General features: G+C 42.3%; 1 long non-coding RNA gene across 1 annotated transcript; it reads left to right on the top strand.

Moving 5' to 3' along the window:
• The first annotated feature begins 557 nt into the window (after nt 1-557).
• LOC140916888 (uncharacterized) lies at nt 558-11319 on the top strand. Its single transcript, XR_012160681.1, has 3 exons — nt 558-662; nt 791-845; nt 11256-11319. It is a non-coding gene; the product is annotated as an uncharacterized LOC140916888 (long non-coding RNA).
• The last annotated feature ends 7211 nt before the right edge of the window (nt 11320-18530 follow it).

Raw genomic sequence — 18530 nt, 5'->3', positions numbered from 1 at the left:
TCAGATCAAAACTGTTCTTCACCAACTATTAGCCTAGGTGGTAGTAGTTTTTAAGTAATTATTGCTGATTACATTCTTCCTGCCTCAAGTGCTGTTTAATGCTAATTATATAAAGAGAACTGGCTTTTCACAGAGACAGACACACACACAAATCTCAGCATGCAGAAAACTTTCAGACAAGGAAGAAAAAAAAGCTTTTGTCGCTTATTAGATTCCACTATACGTTCCACGTCTAAAGAGGCTGTATGTTCTGTGGGTTGTTTTTTTTTTTAAACTCATTATTATATTAACATTCTTATATTCTCAAGATGTTGTTAATACTTATGGGTAGTGAGGTGAATGATGCACAGAGACCAGAATTATAATTATTAGCCTATGAGTGTAGGTTTCTTACTTGCTTTTACAGAATGCAATATCAAGGAAATCAGATCTTTAATTTTCATGAAAGAGGAGATTTGATTTTGATATTTCTGTACAATGATAATTTAAAAGAAAGCGGGGGGGGGGGTTCAGAACACAGGTGGGAGGTTTAACTTTCTTTTTAGGGATGGAATGAACCAGTTTGAGGAAGCAGCAGCACCGGTGATACTTTAGCTGCAATGCACAAGCTTATTCTTTACTGACAAGTGAGAATGTTGATGATACCAATTACCCACTTTATGGTAAGGAATAGTGAATGATGGAATGCAGCATTCTTTTGATGATATGCTCAAATACTTTGCAATAACATTTCTAACACAAGACTGATTTTAAACCGTGTTATTCTCATCCCTCTTTATTTGTTGTTTAGAGTGAAAACTTCGAAAGGTCTTGAGTTGGATTTATGAAGGAAAAGAAGAAATGAGGTTGTTAACTTCAATCAATAAGCTGATGATTTCAGAATGCTATGAATCTAATGTTTGCATTGTGATTGTGTAGGCTTATCTTTTAAACACTTTTGCTTGCTCTCTCATGATATCTTGCAAGATAATCTAAAACCTGACATTCACAGCAATGTTTAAGGTTGAGAAATCAAGCACTCGGAAGTCAGGAAATTTCATGAGTTAGGGTGGCTCCAGCATTACCAGGGATCTGTTGACTTCAGTGGGACTACTCATGTTCAAAAGCTTTGCTGAACTGCAGACCAAATTCTTTGCTAGCATAAATTAGTGCAGCTCCATTGACTTCAAAGAAGTTATGCCAGCAGACAACTTGTCTCATTGATTTCTCCAAAAAAAAAATTAAAAAAAAATTACATTTTGAGTTTCCAGCATCAGCCATTTTTGCTTATTAAAGCCCAGTTCTGATTTGTCAGAGACAGGAATCGTGGCTTTCCCCATGACTGAACAATAGAAATGTGGCTGAATGAATTTTTCTCAAACTTAAAAAGAGAGAAACTATCTGAGATTAAGCATGGAAAATCTCAGCCCAAAGTATTTTTCAGTCAGATTTATGAGGTTCATATAAGCGCTTTACTAGCGAGGATACTAGGAAAAAGAGTGTATCAAGATATCAAATGAAGCTGCAGATCATGATCTGCTGACATCTCCTGTGGCTGGACCCTACAAGGTTTTGCACAGGCCTCAGGGGTACTTGTATATTTTGTACTAATTGAGATGTATTCATTAGGAGGGGTAGGAGACTCTGGTTGTGTTTTGCAAAACCTCTTGAAGTGTTTTTCAAAGTCTTGTTTTGCAAATGTATTGTGGTCTGTGTACACACATGCGCACAAACACATTTGGAGGGCATGACGGGTAAATGTGTATCACCCTTGGGCAGCCCACAGAGATCTGTGGGGGAGTTGGAGTCCTGCGACTGTTGGCAGTGTGATGCATTCTTTAGTGGCTGATGAGAGTTTTGAGCAGCACTTATATACAACAAGTAGGGGTAGGGAGCAGTGCTCAGGAGTTATGCCCACACTTCTTTGCACATTTCTCAGGCAAGGCTGGTGGAGTGGACTGGCGATGACAACGCACAAAGAATTGCTCCAATAAAATCAGGAATGAATTAAGGACAAGGGAGATAAATGTCATGTCAAACCTACATCGTACAAAATCACTATTCCCTCCTCCTGGGTGCACCACACTACAGATAGAATGCTTGTGGGTCCCCTCTAAACTGACCACACATGAACCACCCCCATAGCAAAGCCCCTCAGCAATTAAGAGTTCATTGGTGGTTACTAATAATGCTCTGGTGGTTGGTGTAAACTTTTTCCTAACCCCAGTGTTATTCTCAGATGTGTCTAGTTCCAGCAGAACTTGTGTGGGGAGTGACAGGCTAGCTAAGAACTGTGTACCAGGGTTTTCGTTAGTGCATTGTTCTTTTTCTAGGTCATTAGCCGTACTCTCTAATTCTCTTTTAATGCAAGAGAATAGATAGATAAGTCTCTTATATCTATTCCTGTACTGTCAGTATTCATAGAAGATACAGTAATCCTTCCTTCTTGCACTTCTTAGGAATGTATGGCAAAATCCATACAAAAGGTTCAATAATAAAGTAATTCACTTAATGGTAGCAAAACTCCTGGCTGTTTAACTCTAGCAGCAACTAAAACTCGTTAATAGGAAAATATGTACTTTAAATATCCAATCCGTTGTGATACATTATGCCTGTTACATTACAATGGATTGTTTATGCTCATGCTGGGATAAGTGCTGTAACAGCTCAGTATATAGCAGGGAGTAGGGTTGCCCTCAGCTGACTAACTCAATGAGAGGCTATGGGATGATCTTCTATTGGTAGTTGAAGGAAATCTTCCTTAATTCAAATGTCAATGGCCTGTGTCTTTTAGGACTGAAGGAAGATGTTTCTATTCCCTGCTCTGTGTTTGTATGTGATTATTGAGTAATGTCTGATTCACATGGCCATAAGATGTATAAATGATGCACTAGTTGATATCAGAACTTTAAAGAACAGGAGTACTTGTGGCATCTTAAGAGCCTAACAAATTTATTTGAGCATAAGCTTTCGTGGGCTACAGCCCACTTCATCGGATGCATGCAGTGGAAAATACAGACTAACACGGCTGCTACTCTGAGAACTTTAAAGGAAAGTTGTTGTTTTTTAAAGCCAGTTGCTAAGTGTGGTAAACATTCTGTCATCCAGGGTTATCAAAATATAAATATATACAATAATAAATGATCTAGAGAAGGTAGATTGGGCACTTCAAAACTTCCTGTTTCATAGCATGAGAACAAGGGGACGTCCATGAAATTAATACAGCAAATTCAAAACAGATACATGAAAATACTTTTTTTCACAATGTGGTGTTAAACTGTGAAACACATTGCCACAGGATGTTGCTGAGACCAAAAACTTAGTGCGATCCAAAAAGGGATTGGACATTGATATGAATAATAAGAATATCCAGAGTTATGAGAGTTAATGCTAACATATTCTGGAAGAGGTATTAAATCTCATGTTCCAGGGTTAAAGATCATCTTTGTTAGGGATTAGGATGGGACTATGTGTGTAGGATGGAGGGAGAAAAGACAGATTATTCCATATCTGCCCAATGCAAGTTTTCTTGCACTTTCCTCTGAAGCAACTGGTGCTGGCCACAGTCAGCGGTGGGATACTGGACTAGAAGAACCATGTATCTGATTCAGTGTGGCAATTTCTATGTTTATTCAATAAGGAAGGTACATGTGCTGTATGTGACACCTCATGGAGGAACTAATGACCATGTCATGCCCATTGTGTGGCCTGGTCTCCACTGATGTGTTTTGGAACTTCTCTCAGTACTGCTGTAGCACTGGTGCAGGTCTGTTGGTGCTGGCAACCGTCACGGGACTGGCATAGGCTGGTAGGAGTCCTTTTCACCACTACAAAGCAGGGCTAAATGCAACGATAATAAATAATGCTGGTAACCAATCCGTGCTACCACTCCCATTGCTGCTAGCAGCTATGGAGCAGCACTGATGCTAGGGCCACAGAAAAAATTGAGAAAATGCTCCGTGTAGAAGCAGCCCCAGTGTGATCAGCAAGTCAGGGTTAGTTCTGATTCGGACGTTGTATTTGCAAGTTGATGTCTCTGCTGGACAGTTGTGGGTGTGGAGATGCTGTGTTGCCAGGCAGAATGGAAATCCCCCTCCCCAGTTGGCTTAACTGAAACTGTACCTGCATTCTCTGGATACATTTTACTTTTCCATACTATTTAGGCAATATTCTTAGGCCTCACAGACATAAGGGAAACATTGCTGCCATTACCAGCAAATGGTTCCTTCACTTTCCCTAAGCTGATGTTGAAATTGTCACTGCCCATCTAAGGTACTTACGTGGCCCCCCCGTAGCATAGTATCTGAGCACTTCCCACCGTTTAATGCATTTATCTGCACAACAGCCCTCTGAGGAAGGGAAGTGCTATGTACCCTGTGATGCTGGCAGACCAGGTCAGATCAGGGCCACAAGCCAATTCACTTGGGTGTTAGTACAGATCAAAGTGTTAAATGTATTCAGATGTAAAAGTATTCAGATGTTAAACTTCATGAAAACTAGTGGATTGTTACTTGGTATTTTCACTTTTCTGTTCCTGTTACAATGTAATAGCTAATATTTAGGCTGTGAATACCCCTGTTGCCAAATAACTAATCAGACATAAAAGAAGCCTTTGGGGAATGCTAATGAAGGACTTTATCAGAAAAGGTGCCAATTCCAAAGCAAATGGCCATTATGTGTGGTGACATGAGGTCAGAGACTCAAAGTGCATTCCTACATGTAGCACCTTAGAGACTAACTGATTTATTTGAGCATAAGCTTTCGTGAGCTACAGCTCACTTAGTAACCTTTTCTTTTTGCGAATACAGACTAACACAGCTGTTACTCTGAAACCTGTCATTCCTACATGGGTAGAGGGACTGTCAGCTTGTGTTCTGTGAGAAGATATAAATATGAATTCAAAGAAAGATCCTTTATCTCTGACTGTTTGAACTGTTACAGGGAAGTGTGCCAGATCCAAAATGGAGATTCCCCAGAAACAATCTGGGTACCCTGAGAGACTAAACCTGTCACTTTGGGGAACTGTCCGTTTATTACATCCCTGCCATCGTTTGGAATTACAAACAGTGATTCACCTATACATATATTTTACTTCCTTTAACTGCTGAATAATTCTCATTCTTTTTTCATAGTTAATAAATAAATCTTTAGTTAACACTGGCAGCCAATTCTATAGTAGTCTTTGGTGTAAGATCCAGAGTACCAGTTGATCTGGTGTTAGTGACTAGTCTCTTGGGACTGGGAGAAACCTGATAGGGTGTGATTTTTGGTTTAGGACCTTTTATCACAAAGTCTGGGTGGCAAGATAGGCTGGAGAGTCTAAGGGGACTGTCTTTAACCCCATGGTAAGACTGGGATAGTGATCCAGAAGTTCACATTTGTTACTGACTTGTTGAAATCTAATTATAGAACATACCACCAGTTTGGGGTGTCTGTCCTTGTTTTCTGTCTGTCTGCCCTGAGGAAGGTGCACTCAGTTGTGAGCCACTCCAGACAGTGTGACATAGCCTCTCTGGGCCTCAGTAAAATGAGTTACTTGCCCAAAGTTACACAGGAAGTCTGTAGTAGAGTAAGGAATTGAACCCAGATCTTAAATTAGCACCCTAATTAAGGATTAACCACCTATCCTTATTTTCTGTTTAGCTGCTCTTTGAGGCAAGTCAGCTGTGTGTCCCCTATGTGTCCGTGCAGCACCTACCACCTGGTGAACACTACTTCAACATTAATAATGTGGCTAGGGCAAGCCTGCCTATACCTCTACAGACAGTATGCCACCAGGTCCCAGTCACACTTCCCGCAATAGGGCTAAAACCAGTTTTATGCCTTTAACACCCATTCAGATGGAGTAAAGGAGGAGTAGAGAGGCTGTCACTGACAACCAGAGCTGGTCAAATCATTCTGCTTATATCCTACCTGTAGCTCTGCTGCTGTTTGACATAGTAGAATTCCTACTTTTGTTCTGGCTGCTCCTCAGAGAAAAGAAAGCAGAATTGTATTATTTCTTCTCCCTTTCCCTTATTTCTCTTTAGTATAGCTTTGGCTTTCACAAGAAGGCTTATCCCCAGCAGAACCTCATTTTGCCCATTCTGGCTCGTGACTCAGCTGTTTGCCTGTTTGCCATATTCAGTAACTCCTATTTTCTTTCTCTTTAAGAGGAAAATTGTCTCAGAGAGTAATCACTTTTCTGAGTACATTTTTAACAAGGTGGGTGAGGTAAAGATATTAACTCACCCACTGAGTGTATGTGTGTGTGTGTGATATGCTGGGACCAACACGGCTACAACACTACATTTTTAATAGTCATTTTGAATTTTGAGCTTCATTGGTGTCAAGGTTCCTCCCCCACTCTGAACTCTAGGGTACAGATGTGGGGACCTGCATGAAAAACCTCCTAAGCTTATCTTTACCAGCTTAGGTCAAAACTTCCCCAAGGTACAAAATATTCCCCCCCGTTGTCCTTGGACTGGCCGCTAACACCACCAAACTAATACTGGTTACTGGGGAAGAGCTGTTTGGACGCATCCTTCCCCCCAAAATACTTCCCAAAACCTTGCACCCCACTTCCTGGACAAGGTTTGGTAAAAAGCCTCACCAATTTGCCTACGTGACTACAGACCCAGACCCTTGGATCTTAAGAACAATGAACAATCCTCCCAACACTTGCACCCCCCCTTTCCTGGGAAATGTTGGATAAAAAGCCTCACCAATTTGCATAGGTGACCACAGACCCAAACCCTTGGATCTGAGAACAATGAAAAAGCATTTTAGTTTTCTTATAAGAAGACTTTTAATAAAAATAGAAGTAAATAGAAATAAAGAAATCCCCCTGTAAAATCAGGATGGTAGATACCTTACAGGGTAATTAGATTCAAACATTTAGAGAACCCCTCTAGGCAAAACCTTAAGTTACAAAAAAGATACACAGACAGAATTAGTTATTCTATTCAGCACAGTTCTTTTCTCAGCCATTTAAAGAAATCATAATCTAACACATACCTAGCTAGATTACTTACTAAAAGTTCGAAGACACCATTCCTGGTCTATCCCCGACAAAGACCAGCATATATATATATATATATATATATACAGACAGACAGACCCTTTGTTTCTCTCCCTCCTCCCAGCTTTTGAAAGTATCTTGTCTCCTCATTGGTCATTTTGGTCAGGTGCCAGCGAGGTTACCTTTAGCTTCTTAACCCTCTACAGGTGAGAGGAGCTTTCCCCTGGCCAGGAAGGATTTCAAAGGGGTTTACCCTTCCCTTTATATTTATGACAATTGGTGTGGCCAGATTCAAGCTTGTAGCCTTTAAACATGCAGCACTCTTCAATACCAGCTGCTTCATGCTTAGTTAAAATTTGCGCATACCTTTAGCCTGGCATATATCAAATCTGGCATTTCTGACATATATCAAAACACTGCATGGCACATCTCTTTGGCACGATAGTCATGCTTCCCTTCCTGTCTAATTGTGCTTCATCTTTTCTTGTTTCCTAGGGGGTGGGGTCTCTTCTCCACTTTGTGAATACTTCTCATTAGTGAGATTTATGCATTATTAAAATGAGTACTCCCAGGAGACAGTCATTCTAGCAAAATGCATTGAATTTTGTCAAAACAAGCAGTTTGTCTTTGTAGCCATCCGCAAGTACTGGAAAGATTTAGTCAGTGATTGTGGACTGATAGTAAACTGGCCTTTGGTGCCCAGCTATGTCTGGAAAATCCCTCCGTTTCTTTCTAAATTACATTGTGTGGAAATATCTAAATCAAATCTCCTCCTCCTTCATGAAAAATAAACAAAGAGAGAGCTCTGGAGAGCCAGAGGCTCTGATTTCTGTGCTGGGTCTCTAATGATTTGTGCATTGTAAATCTTCCTGGATCACCAGAGGCCTCTTGGTGGTGGTATGGAGGTGACCTCATGGCTGTAAGGCAGCCACTCCAACTCTTCAGGAGTCCTTATGTGCTAGGATGGATGGTGACTGCGAGCACAGCACTATATGAGCAGCAGGTACGATGATGGGAAAGGGTGTCACAGTGTTTCTCATAAAAACAATAGTTGCTCAGAGGGGATAAAAATTATGGACTTGTAACTGTTATGAAGCTGCAATTCCAGTGAGTAGCTGCAATTCCAGACAGTGAGGTCACTGTCAACCTCGTTAATCAATAGAGTGATGGTTGTGAATGAGAATACTGAAATGCAGTGGCAGTTGGGCTTACAATTTTTAAAAATGATATGGTGCAACTCCTGTCACCTATGTCTCCTGCTCCCTTCTATTTCCTCTTATCCCATCCCCACTTTCTGTCTCACATGTGTCTGGTTCCCTACTTTTCTTTCCTTCTCTTCGTTTCATATCCCAGATGACTGTGGCTTTCCCACCCAGAAAACTTGAAGCAACAGCTTATTCTTTGCTCTCTCTCTATAATATATTTAAAGGCAGTATTCGGAATTTTGTGAAAAATTTTTTTTTGTTTTTTAAAATGCAAGTTCCTCTTTAAAAGCCAGCACAAGTGCACGTAAAGTGCACGTAAAGAAATCTCAGACTGGATCACTTACCTTTTTCCCTTAACAACGACTGTTGTTTATAATATGTTGTGACATTTATTATCCTTTAGTAATGAGGACAGTGCTGCACAAAGACTGCGCTGCTCCAGTAGTTTAATAAAGTCTGACTCCTTGTGTGTGTGTGTGTGTAGAACTATTTTTAATTAGCCTCCATCTCAAATGAAGCTACGATGTACACAGTGAACACCAGAAAGAGCCTTCTAAAAGAGCAGGTGATTTAGAAACCTATTAGTGCAGGAATCTTGAGTTGTCAATAAAAAATGCAATTTGGCTCTATTGGTGCATCTTTGAAATTGATGCAGAGGAAAATAAAAATGGAAGAGAGTGGAGAAATATTTACAGACACACTTCATTTGGCCTTTTTCTTTACTCTTCTTATATTGTGTTGTAAAAGTTGAAAGGGAATAAATAAAAATAAGGCTGAGTTTACATTACATAGTAGTGATGGCACTAGGTTTTTCCTAGGCAGGGCCGGCTCTAGGATTTTTGCAGCCCCAAGCAAAAAAATTTTTGGCCACCCCCGCTTTTTTTCATGCCCCCCAGCCCCCGGCTCCACCCCAACTCCGCCTCTTCCCAATCCCTTCCCCAAATCCCTGGCCCCGCCTCCTCCCCCAAGCGTGCCGCATTTCCCCCACCCCGCATTGCTTCTTGCAGCTCCCTCCTTGCAACTCCCTGCCCTAGCTCACCTCCGCTCCGCCTGCTTCCCTGAACATGCTGCTGCTCAGCTTCCTCCCCCTCCCTCTCAGGCAAGGGAGAGGCAGCGCGTTCAGGGGAGCAGGCGGAGCGGAGGTGAGTGAGGGGGTGGGCTCAGGAAGTAACGGGGGGGAGTAGAGGAACCGCTCCCCACCCCAGCTCACTTCTGCTCCACCGCCGCAGCCTGCCCCAGCGCGCTGCCGCTCGGCTTCTCCTCCCTCCGTCCTTCCCTCCCTCCTAGGCTTGCCACGTGAAACAGCTGTTTCGTGCGTGGCAAGCTTGGGAGGGAGGGGGGAGAAGAGGAGCTGAAGCGGCGCACTCAGGGGAGCAGGCGGAGGTGACTGGGGTGGCAGGGGCACATTTCTAGGGGCAGCTTGGCCGGCGCCAGAATGCCGCCCCTAGAAATGTGCCACCCCAAGCACCTGCTTGTTTTGCTGGTGCCTAGAGCCGGCCCTGTTCCTAGGACACTAGTAACTATGACAAGAAAATTCCATTACCCTTCTGGTAAGAGAGTGTTCATTAAGGGATCACTCCAAAGGCCAAAGAATTCATTGAAAATACTGCCACTGACTTCAGTGGATTTTTGATCAGGCCTTAATTATTTCCTCTTAGATTTTGCAGGAACAGGTCCTGTCTGTCCTGGGTACTTTAATGGCCCTTATCACTGTAGTATCTGTTTCACAATCTTTAATGTATTGGTCCTCACAACACCTATGTAAGTTAGGACAGTGATATTATCCCCATTTTACAGATGGGAGAACTGAGACACTAATGGTTTGTCCAAGGTCACACACACAGTCTGTGGAGGAGAAGAAAATTGAACCTGGTTTCCTAAGTCCTAGGCTAGTGCTCTAAGCATTGGACCATCCCTCCCCTTTCAAAATGCCAAACCTTCCTACCCTTCCAAACTCTTAACGGGGGTGGAGGGCATTTAGCATCATGGAGGTCTGGACAGTTAGACAGCAGACTCCATGGGGAAAAGCCACTGCTTTTTGTGGGCCTCCTGACCTCAAATATGGAATTACTCATGCTCTAGAGATGTGGGAGGGGGAGGGTTCACTCACTCCTGACAATAACTTATGAAACATCCAGGAGGATACATCACCATGACTATAGCCTTTCTCTAAGATGCTGCTTGCTCTGTTCTTGAGGCATTAATTTTACATGCCTGTTCTATCTTCTGACTGTTTTTTCAAGTGTTTTGAGTCTGGCTTTGTAATTACAGCATTGCGGTAGAATACGCTTATGGTGATGGTAGAATTGCCATTCTGCTATAATTATGGTGGAAAAGTCACTTTCATTCAGAGCCCATCTTTTCAGATGTTTGTAATTTCCTGAAAAAATTTGCATTGAAAATCTGCATTGCTTGTGCATGACCAAAAAGAGACCTTTTGCAAAAAAAAAAGTTTTATCAAACTTAATTTTGCCATTGATGAATATTTTTATGCCTTGAGAATATCATTCAGAAGATCTTTTTATGCTTAGATAACGAAAAACAATCAACTTCTTTTTAGACATTCAAATCTTTACATGTATAGTGGATTTATTTCAATGCTTGATTTTCACATAGCTAAAGGGGATGAATTAGTGATTTAAACACATTGAGTTTGTTATGCCTACATTTGCTGGTATCACAGATTTGAATCCCACCAGGCTTAACTTAGTTTTACATCCTTCTAAGGAAGATAAATTCAGTTCCATACAGTTTACTTATGTGTGAGTCTTACATAAGACCTGAAAACCAGTGGTGTCCTTGACAAAATTTCTCTTCCCTTCATTCTGCTGAGTATGAAGTCAGGAGATTCGCTAGCTAGCTAGCTGTCTGCTAAATTGCTGCCTTCAGCCCCAGAGGTGGCTACATTTCAATGGTGGGGAAGGTGTTTCTTGTCTGTATTTCATTTATAAAGGACTTTGGTTGAATGAATGTACTTTTAGGAAAAATTTATACGAAATTGAACTGCCCTGATGTTTTTGACCTCGATTTCCTTGGTAGCTTCTGATCAGTATTTTCTTTTCTTTTTTCAGAATAAGAAATACAACCATTATGATCAGGGCAGGCATTTTTCTGAACAGCCTCGAAGTCTTCTTATCTTTGGGTTCTCCTGGCTTTAAAGTTGAAAATGAAGTAATTTTTCACCATTGTACAGCTTTTCTACATTTTTAAACGTTTCTCTGCCTTTTCCTGTTTGTAAATCTAAAGCCAGATTCTGACCTTGGTAGGCTGATGCCAAATTTATATCAGTATAATTGAGATCAGAATCTTGGTCCACTGACTGTTAGTTAACTTTTGCTGGGGAATATTTCTCCCTTACCCCAGTACTCCAAATCTTTCAGTGACCTCTAATCTGAATTTTAAACTGTTGCTTATGAATAACAAATTTAGCTCCATTTTAGTAAATGAACGGCTGGTGATCCTGTCCTGCTGATCTTTACATTTATTTATTCGTTGTAAGTATTCATCAATAGTCTGGATGAATATTTTTTCAGACTCTGGTTTATTTGAAATTCTTTCCCTTGACTATTTTTAAGTTTTTATTGGACTGGTTTATTATCAAAGTCATGTGGCATTATTTCATTAGGTGAACTTGTTGGTATATGCTATACCAACAAAAGAACTGCTTCTTCCCTGAGAAGCTATGCTGGCAAACTCCATCTAGTGTAGACAAGGCCTACGTCGCATTTGAGATCCATGGATCTCAAAGCACTTTACAAAGGAGGTCAATTTCATTATCCCCATTTTACAGAATAAGAAATGGAGGCACAGTGGGATGTGAGGGAAATGACTTTCCCCAGGTCGCTCAGCAAACCAGTGGGAGAATCGGGAATCGATCCCAGGTCTAACACACATGTCTGGTGTGGATTTTTGTTTTTGTTTTTGGGTGAACAATCATTTTTGCTAATATTAGTGAAACTTTTGGGATTCATTAGCATAATCTTGTACACCCTGTAGAAGTGTGAATATTTGTGACTAATGAACAACACAACCCCACAAATTTCAAGAAACCAAACAGGCTGCTTTTGCTCATCCCCCAAACATTTTCACATGAGTTTAACCATTTAATTGAGTTCTAATTTGTATGCATAGTTGATATAGTTTAGCTCCTGAGCTAAAATATTAGTGTGCAAATACCAGCTGCAGTCTTGTATCCACTGGTGCTGAAGAATTTGCTGCTTTTGGCAAATTACCAAGAACATTTGGGTGGGTGGTTTGCTACCTGAACTCACTACCTGACAAAGACTACTTCTGTCTGTGCTATCAGCAGGATACTAAAAAATCCTTTGGGAGAGAATGTAAAATGCAATTCTCAATGTGCACCGCTTCTACAGAACAAAGGATAAAGCAAAGGCTTTCTAAGAAACAGAGATCAACAAAAGAGAATTTATATTAAAGAATCTGTCTAATGAAAAAAACAAGAATAAAACCTGCCTAGGTTCCATTAAATTAAAATCATAGTTTTTTTAAAACAAATCGCCTCTCAATGAAATATGACTTATTCATGCAGAGGCGCATTCCAATAAATGACCAAATGTAATGAAGCTAGTTCCTGTGCTTGTATCCTTTCCTGATAGCAGGTTTTCAGAGAGATGGTGATTGTATGTTTGTTTCTAAGTGGAAAAACTAGTCCAAATAGCATCAAGATGCTTGCTTGTTTGTTTAGTGTATGCCAGTTGATGATTTTAAGACCCCCCAAATAGGTGATGCATGGTAAACTATTTTTAAAATTTCACGACACCTGCAGTTGGGATTTCCCAGTTTTCATTCTGTTCTGGCAGTGAGACCTGCCATGAGTTTTGGTCCAAGTAGCTCTTCATCTGTGCCATCATTGTGATGGCCTCTATGCAGTATAAATCAAGGAAGAGTTATTAATTTTTTTATATTTATCATAAATCAGATTTCTCTTCCTAGGTGTTTCAGAAAATATATGGATAGATTCATAGATTCCAAGGCCAGAACGGACCATTCTGATAATCCAATCTGACCTCCTGTATAATAGGGTCCAGAGAATTTATCCAAAATATTTCATAGAGCATATCTTTTTTAGAAAAACATCCCCCCTCTCTTTTTTTTAATTGCCAGTGATGGAGAATCCACCACAATCCTTGATAAATTGTTCCAGTGGTTAATTACCCTCACTGTTAAAAATTTACACTTTACTTCGTCTGAAATAGTCTAGCTTCAACTTCTAGCCATTGGATTGTGTTATATCTTTCCTGATAGATTGAAGAAACCTTATCAAAGAATTGTTCCCCATAGAGGTACTTACAGTGATCAAGTCATCTCTTAAACTTCTCTTTGTTAAGCTAAATAGATGGAGCTCCTTGAGTCTGTCACTTTAAAGCGTGTTTCTCAATCCTTTACTCATTCTTGTGGCTCTTCTCTGAACTCTGTCCACCAGAACTGGATGCAGTCTTCTAGCAGTGGTCACAGCAGTGCCAAATACAGAGGTAAAATAGTCTCTCTAACCTACTCAAGAGTCCCCCGTTTATGCATCCAAGGATTACATTAGCCCTTTTGGACATAGTGTCACACTGGGAGCTCATAATGTCTGCTATGACCGCCAACTCTGAGCCACTGCTTTCCTCTAAGTATGGCCTATATTCTTTGTCCCCAGATGTATAGATTTCCATTTAGCCCTATTAAAACACACATTATTTGCTTCCAGCCAGCTCACCAAGTGATCCAGAACACTTTGTGTCAACAACCTGTGCTTTTCATTATTTACACTATCCCAATTTTTGTGTCATGTACAAACTTTATTAGTGAGTGATTTTATTTTCTTCCAGGTCACTGATAAGTGTTACATTCTGTAGGGTCAAGAACTGATCCCTGTGGGACCCCACTACAAACACATCCACTTCATGGTGGTTCCCTGTTTACAGATACATTTTGAGATCTATCAGTTAGCTAGTTTTTAATCCATTTAATGTATACCATGTTAATATTATATTCTTGTTTTTAATCAAAATGTTATGCAGTACCAAATTAAATGCCTTACAGAAGTCTAATTATATCACACCAACACTATTACCTTTATCAGCCAAATTTGTAATCTCATCAAAAAGAGATAACAAGCTAGTTTGACAGGATCTGTTTCCCACAAGCCCATTATGCTTGGCATTAATTCTATTACCCTCCCTTTAATTCTTTATAAATCAAGTTCTGTATCAGCCGCTCCATTATCTTGCTTGGAATGGATATAGACTGACAGGCCAATAATTATCTGAGTTATCCCTTTTACCCTTTTTAAAAATTGGCAAACATTTGCTTTCTTTCAGTCTTCTGGAACTTTCACAGTTAGTGGCGCTGGAACATTTTTAGTAGTGGGGGTGCTGAAAGCCAGCGCCCTTGCCCCTGTCTGTGCCGCCTGCCCCCTCCTCCCCCCAGCTGAGGCTGGGAGCAGGGCTGTGTCTCTGGGAGCGGGGGACCCGGACAGGGGTAAGGGGGCTAAGGCCACAGTTGGGGGTGGGCATGGGGCCAGGAGTGGAGCCCCGGGCAGGGGCCAGCATCTGGGACCCCGACATGCGGGGCCAAGAGCAGAGCCCTGGCTGTGGGGCCAGGCATGGGGCCCTGGGAGCAGGTGGGCCGGGTGCGGGGCACAGGGCCAGTGGCCTGGGAGCAGGGCCAGTGGCCGGGGCCCCAGCAGCAGAGCCCCGGGGAGTGGTGCTGGGTGTGGGGCCCACAGGCGGCCGGGACTCTGGTGGGGTTGGGGAGTTGAGTATGGGCGGAGGGCCGGGCCAGGGCATAGGTACAGTAAGCACCCCTAGGTTTTCGCTTGGAGTCGGCAGCTGGGGAGTGGGGTGCAGGGCCAATGGCCCCGCTTAAAATCTAGTGGTGTTGCAGCACCCGCACCTGCACCCCTACTTCCCGTGCCTATGTCCCCAGTATTCCAGGATTTATTTAAAATCAGCGTGAATGGTCCAGCAAGCTACTCACCCTGATCTTCTAAAACTCTTAGATGCAAGTTTTCTGGAGCTGCTGATTTTGAAAAAGGTCTGACTTGAGTAGCTTCTGTTTATCATCCTCCAGAGAGATTAGTGAGTGTTATCGCTATATGATGAGATTACACCATTGGCTTTTCCCTCACCCCCTCACCCCAATACAGATCAGAAATATTTGTGGAACTCTTCTGACTTTTCTGCATGATTATTGATAATTTTACTGTTTCAGTCTAGTAAGGACTAATACTGGTAGGATTCTTTTTGTTCCCAATATACTTAAAAAAACCTCCTTAACTCTGCTGGCCATAGTTTTCTCTATGAAAACCAGTGGAATTGTGGGTATCAGGTAAGTAGGAATATGGGTATTTTTCCCAGACAAGCCCCTGACTGGGTACCACTTGGTGGAAGATGGAAAAGAGAAGAACAACAGGTGACATATAAGAAAACCATTGAGAAAGATGGCACTGTCGTGGAAGCAGACTACAATGGAGCAAGCAAGAAATGTGGCACTAGACAGAGGTGGAAACAGTGGGTTGTCTTGTGTCACAAGGCATGAAAGCATCTAATAAAGTGGGAAATGGCACACTTGAGAAGGTCTGGGCCATCCCAAGAGGCTGAAAACAGAAGGGAACTGCAGGAGGAGGGGTCTGCAGTCACTCCCTTGAAGGAGGGAGGTCATCAGGAGCCAGGAAGAAGCCCAGGGAAAAGTAAGCAGTGGGAACCTGCCCTGGAGTCAGAAATCTGACCGGAAGCTAGGAGGGGTTAAAGTAACCATGGGGAATACAGCAGAGTCCTCTGATAAACCCAAAAGCCAGTAAGAGAAGACAGAGAAGCTGGGTAGGAAGGGTGCCAGGTTAACAACAACAGGGATGGGGACCGAGGAGCTAAACTGAAAGGTATAGTGATACCAGTCAGCTCTGTGTTCTTGGGGAACCAGGGCGCAATATCCAGCCTGTCTGACTCATGAAAGACATGCCCCCAACAGCCTCTGCTTAAACCAAAACCCATCAGAGAAAAGAATTGTAGAGAGCAATGAAGGGTGGATGGGAGACACACCTAAACCCCTCCTGACAAGGGTGACAAGATTAAGACATCTCCATTAGCATACAGAATGGAAAACAGAGACAACTCCCCAGCCTGATCTGCATGAAAGATGGGACAGGGAGACATCTCAATTTGCATGCAGAATGGAGAACAGAGAACTGCACTGAACTCTGGGACCAGAAAAGCATGGAAGCACTGCATCATGGGGGATCTCTGCTCCAGATGTTAATGAACCTACTAAGCCTGCACACACCCAGCTCAGCAGTTATCAGACCAATTCTAGTAATAAATCCTTGATATCCAAAATACTGAAGCAGCCTAGTTGCATTGTGAGCTCCCTGGAAGAAAACACCACCCATAGCCAAGAGTGAGCAGCTCCTATTGTCTAGCCTAAAGAAAACCCTTGAGTCATTAGTTTACCCATAAACAAATCTAGTGTCCTCCCTTGAACCATTGCATTTTCTCTACAAAACCCCTTACCTATGCCCAAGTAAGTGTTCTGATGCATGGACCCACACTCTGTATCAGCTCCACTGGGGCTCCACCTCTTGACTGATCGTGCTGGGTGCTCTGCCTGTCTCCAGCACTCAGGACCCTGAGCTACCACCATCACCTGGGAACTCCAACCAGTTCAAGCTCCATGGAGTGGGTGAGATCCCTCTCTCTCTCTGTTTTCTTTTCTACCTCAGGTATTAACCTTCAATAATGTAACTGTTATATTGGTTAGGCTCTCCTTGTGTAGTTATCACTATTATTCAATAAATAACTTTTATGGTTAAGCTGGTTGCTTCTCTCTCTCTCTGAACTTTATTCTTTTGTGGTTTTTAGCTTCCCCCATTTACTCTGTAGCAACACTTCTTTTACCTAAGCTAAAGATCCCTGCAGCTCCCAAAATACTGTGGGGTTCACTCGTCATGTGGGTTACTACCAGTAAAATTGTGACATGACTGTGGGGATAGGGATGTGTTAAACCTGTGGCATATAAGGGGGGGCAGCTGAAAGTGCTGCTTGGCCCAGCCCATTGAGTACAGGGACATATAAGGGGGTCAGCTTGAGAGTGCTGATTGACCTCCTCTGCTCAGATTTGCTCTGTTAGTGTGTGTGTGCGCATGCATGTTCATCTGATTCTAGGTCTGGAGGAACCCAGTCCTGGGGAACCTAGGTCCTGCAGGATAGCTCCATTGGGAGGGGACTTGCAGAAGGAAGGAGTAGAGCTCCATATGAACACAAGTGTGACACAAGCAGTACATTAATAGAATTACAGACCCCCCCCACCCCGAAGAGTAACCCTAATAAATGCGCATCCCCAAAGTAACAGGCATATCTGGTAACAATGGGGTCTGTGGGCTGGAAACTGGTGTAGTAGGCGGGCCCAGGTTCTCCTGCCAGCCACTGGTATAGTGGCACAGAGCCCAAGGAGGGGCTGAATACCGTCTCAGCAGTCGGGCTGTGGTCCTGTGGGACTTTGTAACCCTGGAAGAGGTGGACTAAATAGTGAGTTGGCTGGAGGGCCAAATTAGCAGAAGAAAGGTTGATTGTAGAACAAGCAATGAGCAGAAAGGGGGTACCCTATGAACCTAGAGGTACATTCCCTGACCTAGACCCAAGGAGGTACACTAGCAGTGAGCGGTGACCCCATTACACTGCCTCTCTCTGCACCAGGAAATCAGTCGTGCAAGGTACTGAGCGCTCTGACTCTGACCCTGCAAACCACTTAAGGGTCTCACAGAAGTTGGGTTAGCACCTTACAGGATTGCTCCCCCAGCACCCAGTCTGTCTCTCTTCGTTTGTGTCTTTCATATATTCCAAGGCCAGAAGGATCTAGTGATCATCTAGTCTCACTTGTTGCATAACACAGGCCTTGCATGGTGCTGAGTATATAGCTTTGCTATAATTACAGTAGATAGCATTGGGTTGGCTCTTTAAAGCTGAATCTCTGCACAAGTACATAGTTAGTGTCATACATAGCCAGCTGAGTTCAATTAAAAAACTCTAGGATTTTTATGTATTCGATTAATATTTTAAAACTTTATTCCCTAAGTCAATACCACAAAATGTTTGTACTCCAAATATGTTCCAAATATTCAGTCGTTTGGGCCAAACACTTTGTTTGTACTGTCCTTTTCCTTTCCTATTTCCTCAGTCATGTAGCTAACTACAGGCAGGAAACTATGTGCAAGCTACTATCCTACTCAATAGCGCAATCTATAGACTTTAATAATTAAATGATAAAACTCCTCTGAAACAGTTTATTACACTCTATCTCTATATATTTTAAATGACATTTGTGCTTTGGAAAGGTGCTGAATTGACAAC

This window comes from Lepidochelys kempii, chromosome 9 (assembly GCF_965140285.1).
Source record: "Lepidochelys kempii isolate rLepKem1 chromosome 9, rLepKem1.hap1, whole genome shotgun sequence".
NCBI lineage: Eukaryota > Metazoa > Chordata > Testudines > Cheloniidae > Lepidochelys > Lepidochelys kempii.
Note: the sequence above shows the minus strand (reverse complement) of the source record. Positions and strands in the feature narration are given on the sequence as shown.